Source organism: Epinephelus fuscoguttatus, linkage group LG13 (assembly GCF_011397635.1).
Source record: "Epinephelus fuscoguttatus linkage group LG13, E.fuscoguttatus.final_Chr_v1".
Taxonomy (NCBI): domain Eukaryota; kingdom Metazoa; phylum Chordata; class Actinopteri; order Perciformes; family Serranidae; genus Epinephelus; species Epinephelus fuscoguttatus.
This window is the reverse complement of record NC_064764.1, coordinates 22,651,064-22,660,217: the sequence shown is the minus strand read 5'-3', so window position 1 is coordinate 22,660,217 and position 9,154 is coordinate 22,651,064.

Here is a 9,154-nt window from a genome sequence, read left to right as displayed (position 1 = left end):
AAAAAACATAAAAACTGTGTATATTGCAGATTATCCAGACAAAGCAACTTGGAACAACACACCTTTTTTTGTTTGTTTAAATATAATTTCTCAAAACTGTGAAAAACATAAAACATAAGCCATATCCACCTCCACTGTCTCCAAATCAGCACAGGTATATGCCACCAGGGGTTATAGAAAAACAATGACCTTTAAACAAATTGCTAAACACTTAAAGGGAAATTTCAGATTATTTCAACCTGTCTCCTATCGTCCTAAATTTGTTTCAAGTGACTAATGACATAAAAATAATAGTTAGCATGTTAGCCGTTAGCCTAGATAGCCGGGGCGCATAGTAGCGTCAGACCTGTTAAAACATAAGTGAACGGGCAATCTTCAAGCAAAGTTAGTCCACTAAACAAGTTTTTTTTCCACAAAGACCGCCTCATATCGTTAGGATAAAAGTCAGAGAACATATAGAAAACAACATGTAAACGTGTTGTCTTACCTTATCAGTGTGGTGCCATGTTTGTTTACCATTCAGCTCTGCTTTCCAAAGCGTGGCCGAAATCTCACGAGAACAAGCAGCAACAGCTGGAAGGCAGAATCGGACAGAAGCCTGAAAAGTTCATTCATTTATTTTATGAAAGATGAAGACAGCTAACATGCTAACTATTATTTTTATGTCACTAGTCACTTGAAACAAATTTAGGACGATAGGAGACAGGTTGAAATAAACCGAAATTTCCCTTTAAAGCTTAATGATTTAATGGCAAACAATCAACTTATAATTTTAACAGCCAGCAACAAAAAAAAAAAAACCTTGCGATGTTATGAACAATGTTATTCCATTTACATTATGTCAAGTTCCTGTGAGCAGCTGTTCTTGTTATCCCAGCACACTGTGGACCCTCCCTGTGTAAACATGCAGCTGTGGTTCATGTCATCCATGACAGATATTGATCTGTCCAGACATGTGGTGATATTTTCACCCTTTTATTACATTTATGTCTCTGTGCAAACAAACCTAACACCTTCCCACTGTGTGTCAAATCTAAAATTGCAGCTCTGCACTATTCCCCAGTCAGGGAGGCAATAATGGGGGAATTAGGGCGACTTTGTCCACAATCTTTCTATAAGCCAGGTCTTGTAAAGACATTGTGTACCAGAGTGTGGTCTGAACAGTACACATACCAGAGAAATGTTTCAAGAAAAGGCAAGTACTGTATTCTTATTTTGCTTGCATAACAACTGTTTTTAATTCACTGCATTCCTGTATGATGCATTCGATCCATAAATAATCAATTCAGTCGGTCCGCTCTGTTCATAGCGAGGAGAGGCTTGCCTGAGCAATCAGAAAGAAAAAGCCCCGATAATCAAAATGAAAAATGGTTTCCGGATCACTGCTTCCAAGTCAGTGGCTTCCCATGAGAGTGAGCAAGGCCATTTATACGTCGGTTCACATGATACAAAAGTATAGAAACAAGTGCTGTTATTTGTGGTTTGCTGTACAATATGTACATGTATTGTATCCTCACACAGGATGTTGTCATCACCTGTAAATTGTGACTGTATATGGAAGGTAAAAGGGGTCATGAAGAAGAAGTACAGAAGGTATTTTTGGAGATTATGTAACAATAGCAGCATGGTATCTATTCATCCATGTGAAAGAGATATTGGACAGAGTTATGATGTTACAGATAGCTGTAGACAAGTAAAACCTTTGCTTATTTACACTGAACTTTAACACTGATCCATCATGAGTTGGAGCGCAAGTTGTTTCCTTATCTAATGGATACAAAGGATGGTTAAAGTAGCTCTGACTTTCACAGAGACAGGCCTCTGGCGGAAAATGCAGCCCTCTGAAAACAGACAACCAGCCAGAGGCAAGCAAGGCAGCACATCCACAATACACAGAATTGTCCTAGCTTAATGGCGCAGGAAGAGATTACATGGAAACTGACAATTTCACATTGCTTTGAAATAAATTCAGTGAATGGAGAGTGGTTCAGGGCCATCTTTGGAAATGAATTACCTTTGCAGCAAACTTTCCCTTTCTTTTGCAATGTGTTATGTATTCTCACGGTGCAGGGAGCGCATAAATGAGGTTGGATAATAGTGGTGGTTGCGGTGGAGGGGAGTTCAGAACAAAGAGCAACTCTGTTTGAAAGTCTTGGCAGATTACATTCATTAGTCCACCGCTTGTGTAATGTCTTATTGTGGGTATTACGTAAAGTGAAGGTGTTTTTGTGCGGACTAAAATATCCAGAAAGAAAACAACATTGTTGCAGCTCCAATGATTATTTCTGTTTTTCCACCCCACTCTCTCTGTCTGACATACATTTCTGTCTTTGATATGCTAACAAGCAGACTGCACAGGGAGAGTATCATCCGCAGACACCGGTTGACCAGATGTCCACCAGTCGCTCTGCTCTGGGTAATTTTGAGTGATTTGATATTCATGGCCTGCTGATTTGAAAACTGCCTCGAGCCAAATGCCTCGGATTGGACAGACAGAAATACATATACATTCATTGCTAACTGCTGGTTTGTTGTTTATGCAACAATAAATGTCAATCATTTTGCCTTTGCCAGCTGTCCTGATACCAGAATACTGCAATACTGTTGACTTTGGTACCACTGCTAACAATATGTTTTTAATAAACAGCTAAATTGGGGTCTTAGTTTCATGATGGGGCATTAATTTACATTTAATTTAATGGTTATGATGACAATATACTCTGAAAGCCACAACAGCAACATTGATAAAATGCCAACAGCCAGATTATTAAACCACTTCATTGGGAGGTGAAACTAACATTGAACACATCCATAATAGCAATAACAATCCTTTACTGTGCAGAAAACTGTACACACAAAACTAAAGGCAGGCATTCTGCGTCAAAGTTTGACTCGAGAGGTAGAATATAAACTTTGATGGAGTTACAAATGAGACGAATTTTGATAAAGTTGTGAAGAAACGTGGTATCGTGGGAGTTTACGACTTTATTGTTAAACAACCACTGTTGACAATGAAAATCTATTTGATGTGTCTCAGGCAGAAATCATGTTAACTGACGAGGAGACATTTCAACATTTTTTTCTTTACATTTATAGTTTTATGTGTGTTATGAAAAGGTCTGGTGTGATTTTGACATCTAGTGGTGAGGCAGATCTGAAACATCTCCTATGTGCCATGAGAACTGTGGTGGTAAATGTGAAAACACCAAGCTGTCAAAATGCCAAAAAGGTGAATAGCCCTGTCCAGAGCCAGTTTTTTTATTTTTTATTTTTTTTTCACAATTTTTTATTTGCAAATATGAGGTTTAACAAACACATGGCAGAAAATCATAACACTGAACAGACCAGGGGTACTAGAGTTCATTGCCAGACCTTTCAAAACTCAAATTAAATGCACAGTCTTTAACAGGTTGAGAGTCTTTCCAGAGCCAGTGTTTGATTCATCGGTTCTGGGTTACTGTTGAAACAACATGGCAGACTCCGCAGTAGAGGACCCACTCCATATGTAGATATAAACAGCTCATTCTAAGGTAACAAAAACACAACAATTCTTATTTTCAGTTGATTATAAAAATATATAAAAACACAGTTATGAATATTATACATTATAACTGCCAATAGATGCCCCTAAATCCTACACACTTAACCTATAAGTCACATTTATTCATATTGTGTCATCGCATTCTAATGAAATGGCAGCAAGTCACGTTAGCTAATATGACACTTAGTTGCTAACTTACCGTTAGCATTAAATGAATCAGCTACTCATACAGCTACTGTAGCTAACGCTGTGTGGTGAATTTAGTCATAGGATAGCCCAGTGCTGTTATCTGTGGTCAAAACAATCATACGAAAATAACTTTATGATCTGTTTAACAGTGTTGTAATGTTATAATAACATTACCCGACACGTTAGCTTGGTGGCTGGCATCAGCCACAAAGTAGCACATCTTAGTAAGATGGATTGATACTGAAATATCATTACAACAAATTAGGTCTCTACTGGTCTTCCATTATTGAAAAAATGATGCTGTGTGCAAAGAACATTAGGTTATCGTGTTAAAATGTTTGACGTATAATTTTCAATTACATATCTGGTGTTTCTTTTGTTTCCCGAGAGGTTGAAACAACTAGGGGGTAAGGTTACTGACAGGCAACCAAATGAAATGCTTACCTTGAATTGCAGATTTCTCTTGGACTGAACATTGTTTGAAACATTTGGGATAAAGTACACACCTCAACAAAATCTATAGATAGGTCAAGTTGTTTTTAGACATTTGAATGCAGAAATGTTAGGTTTTATAGAGTTAACTCTGATGACGTTTATTGAAGGCTGAACTCAAATTGAGGTAAAGGAACAATATGATTTTACTTTGTTTTACAAGTCACAGCATCCAGTGCACAGTCACACTCTCAGACTCTCTGTATGTGAAAAAGACACATGCTGGTTGAGAAGGGATTTGCTATAAAAAAAAATCTTTCAATTAAATGATTTTCACAACTTTTCAAGTCTGCACTTCTTCCAAAGGTGTGAAAACCAGAAACTGACAAACGATAATAAGAATCACAGGTTTAATTTTACAGCTGACTAAATGGAAGAAAGGTGACTATTGTCAGCTCGATGTGATGTGTGAACATGTCGTGATGTAGCTGTCTGCATTTCAAGTATGAAAGTAGTCATCAGTACAGAGTTGACAGTGCGGTGGAGCTGTCACGTTTTATGATGACAGGACAGACATTTGTGGTTCTTCGATGATTTATCCTAATAACTTTTCTGCTGATGTCACAAATAGATTAACTTTTTTAGGTTTCTCAACTATTGTAAGGATGACCATGAAATTTTGTGCAGACATTCGTGTTCCCCTTAGCTGTTCTTGGTGTTTTCTCCTCTTTAGCAACCCAGTTTCACATAATTTTGAGATGTCTTTGTTTTTTGCTTTATTCTTTTCTGTTGGCTTGTGTCCATATTACATGATTGCCAAGTGTTATAATTTTGGCATTAGTATGTTTGATAACATTTCTAATCAGAAATGTGCATTTTATTTTCATTATAGTTAGCATACTAACACACATCAGCGTGTTAGCACTGGCACTCCGACACAATGATATACACAAAGCAGTTTTTATTCTCGACCAGTTGACTCATTGGCTCATGTTAAACCAATCTGCCAATCTAACAGCAATTTTTGCAGTTCATATACATTTGGGAAAGATGGTCCAAGCTTTGTGAAACTGGAGGGCAACAGAGCAACAAAGCAAAACAAATCAAACATATCAAAAATAACAAAGACTGGACTGTTGAAAAAATGGTTTGAAAAGTTTCTATGTAGGCTACACTACTTTTCAGCAAATGCAGGAAAACCTGCTAAAAATAGGCAATAGACACCTGTCCCATTGCCACCCAGTCAACATTTGTATGTGGGCTTCATGTGGGTAGTAAAAGGGCTAAAAAATGGGCCTATGGGATTGTCCATTGATTCCATAATGGCCCCATGCCAGTTGCACACATGATTGGGTTTAATCAAGTGGGCCCCACACAGGTTATGCTAGGGTTACCTGGGTAAGAAGTGGGTATGGGCCCAAAATGGACATCTTACCTGGGGCCCATTTGGGTAAACCCACCCATGTGGGCAATTGGCATAGGGCCAATGTGGGACCCTTGAACAATCCCATATAGGGCCCATTTTTCCATCCATTTATGACCCATTTGGCCCCACATACAAATATTGGCTGGGCAGTAGACATGTACAGTACAGGCCAAAAGTTTGGACACACCTTCTCATTCAATGCATTTTCTTTATTTTCATGACTATTTACATTGTAGATTCTCACTGAAGGCATCAAAACTATGAATGAACACATGTGGAGTTATGTACTTAACAAAAAAAGGTGAAATAACTGAAAACATGTTTTATATTCTAGTTTCTTCAAAATAGCCACCCTTTGCTCTGATTACTGCTTTGCACACTCTTGGCATTCTCTCCATGAGCTTCAAGAGGTAGTCACCTGAAATGGTTTTCCAACAGTCTTGAAGGAGTTCCCAGAGGTGTTTAGCACTTGTTGGCCCCCTTGCCTTCACTCTGCGGTCCAGCTCACCCCAAACCATCTCGATTGGGTTCAGGTCCGGTGACTGTGGAGGCCAGGTCATCTGCCGCAGCACTCCATCACTCTCCTTCTTGGTCAAATAGCCCTTACACAGCCTGGAGGTGTGTTTGGGGTCATTGTCCTGTTGAAAAATAAATGATCGCCCAACTAAATGCAAACCGGATGGGATGGCATGTCGCTGCAGGATGCTGTGGTAGCCATGCTGGTTCAGTGTGCCTTCAATTTTGAATAAATCCCCAACAGTGTCACCAGCAAAACACCCCCACACCATCACACCTCCTCCTCCATGCTTCACAGTGGGAACCAGGCATGTGGAATCCATCCGTTCACCTTTTCTGCGGCTCACAAAGACACGGTGGTTGGAACCAAAGATCTCAAATTTGGACTCATCAGACCAAAGCACAGATTTCCACTGGTCTAATGTCCATTCCTTGTGTTTCTTGGCCCAAACAAATCTCTTCTGCTTGTTGCCTCTCCTTAGCAGTGGTTTCCTAGCAGCTATTTGACCATGAAGGCCTGATTCGCGCAGTCTCCTCTTAACAGTTGTTCTAGAGATGGGTCTGCTGCTAGAACTCTGTGTGGCATTCATCTGGTCTCTGATCTGAGCTGCTGTTAACTTGCAATTTCTGAGGCTGGTGACTCGGATGAACTTATCCTCAGAAGCAGAGGTGACTCTTGGTCTTCCTTTCCTGGGTCGGTCCTCATGTGTGCCAGTTTTGCTGTAGCGTTTGATGGTTTTTGCGACTCCACTTGGGGACACATTTAAAGTTTTTGCAATTTTCCGGACTGACTGACCTTCATTTCTTAAAGTAATGATGGCCACTCGTTTTTCTTTAGTTAGCTGATTGGTTCTTGCCATAATATGAATTTTAACAGTTGTCCAATAGGGCTGTCGGCTGTGTATTAACCTGACTTCTGCACAACACAACTGATAGTCCCAACCCCATTGATAAAGCAAGAAATTCCACTAATTAACCCTGATAAGGCACACCTGTGAAGTGGAAACCATTTCAGGTGACTACCTCTTGAAGCTCATGGAGAGAATGCCAAGAGTGTGCAAAGCAGTAATCAGAGCAAAGGGTGGCTATTTTGAAGAAACTAGAATATAAAACATGTTTTCAGTTATTTCACCTTTTTTTGTTAAGTACATAACTCCACATGTGTTCATTCATAGTTTTGATGCCTTCAGTGAGAATCTACAATGTAAATAGTCATGAAAATAAAGAAAACACATTGAATGAGAAGGTGTGTCCAAACTTTTGGCCTGTTTCTGTTTTCTTTTTATTTTCTGGTGTGTCACATTCAACATCATCAACACGTCAGAAAACAGGTTAGGAAACAATATAAAGCAGCATGAAGGCCAGTGAAAATGTTTCGGTGGTTACTTCTTTTTTTGTAGCAGTTCCTTATTCAGTCTTCCTTTCAAACTCGTTGCAGACTAATGTGGAAAGATGTTTGAGTGCTGCTTGGACAGAGATGGACAGAATTTGTGGCTAAGATGACAGAGTCACAGAAGTTACAGAAGGAGGCGACTTGCGTCATAACATCATGCCAGAAAAGGGGCAAAAATTAGGGCCATGGCTAGATGGTAACCGAAGAGTTGCGCAAGTTTAGGGTTACCCTCTAGCCACAATGGAAGATAGCATGTCCACCCAGGTGTCATGTTTACACTGCTGCCCACTGGAGCTGGAGCTTATACATACACGTAACTGCAGTCATTTGTCCAGAGAATGAGTGCCAAATGTAACCTTTCCCACTAAAAACAAAAGCCAGATGTTAGTGGTTATAAGTGTTTTTTTTGTCCAGTGGGAAAGGGGCTGAACTCTTAACCACTGACACCCACAGTAATACATTCAAGCTGGCCACAGCCGCAAGTGATGTAGGATAAAACTACCAAATGTTAGCTCTCTTTAGGCAGGATGGGAATGAGTCATTAGAAAGGGGAGTTATTTTTACTCATCTGTCTGCCTCCTTCCTTAACATCCTCTGTCATTCACTGCAGAGGTGTTCACGCTGCTGTTTCTGAAACTGTCAGGCATTTTCATGAGCTGAGCTCAGAATATTTTTAGGGATGATTTCGACAGTAGGCCACAGTTTTGGAAAGCTCTGCACCAGCAGAGTGTAGCTCTTGTGAAATTATTAAGTCTCATTGTGCTCTCTCAGTGATGACTTTTACTCTTTCTTCCTGGTGTTATTTTTAAATGTGAGCTGCACTTTCTTATAACACGAAGCTCTCACACTGTTGCTCTGAATGCAATATGTTTGCAGAGCAGCGTAGTATAAAGCGCACTAATCAAATTATTCATACATCAGCACCTCTAAAATATCTATTAACATCACCTCCTCATGGGACCAGTCAGCTAATTTCAGCTGGTGGGATAACCAGCAGTGTATAAAAGAAGTCCACCGGCTCAGAAACATTGTTCTCATGGGAACCTGGCACTCTAAACAGATGCTGTTCGTCTACGGCAAGTGAAACATAATAAGATACAATATGGTCAGTACTCCACAGGTTTGTGTCCTCTTCAGCCGGAGCAGACAGCGAGCAGATTACTGATCAGAAAGTCGGGCCCTGCTGCCAAAATGTGACTGCGGGCCACCTGTCCCCAAACACTGAAGAATAAAGAAACAGAGGAGTTCAGTTTTCTACTGAAACACGTTCTTTCATTTTCTACATACTGTAGCAAGCACATAACTGGGCTCACGTGCATGCTGTTTGATTTTCTGAACACAACTGGCTGCACGCGAGCGGCAAACAGGAGGGGGATCATGTTCTTGCTGCAGAACTAGTGAGATTAGCGAGACTTTATTGTCATCCATCTATATACGGTGCAGTATATTACATGGAGGAGTGAAATTGTGTTCCTCCTGGTGCCTGGTGCAAAACAAAAAGAGCGACTGATGCAACATCCAGTGGGAGTGCAGCAACATTCAAGACTACACATAAGATGTGAGATACAAAACAAGGTAAACATGGAGTGCAACACACAGGACGTCTATACAAGACTGTGTTATAAAGGGAAAAGAAAAGCATACATTTAAATGAGAG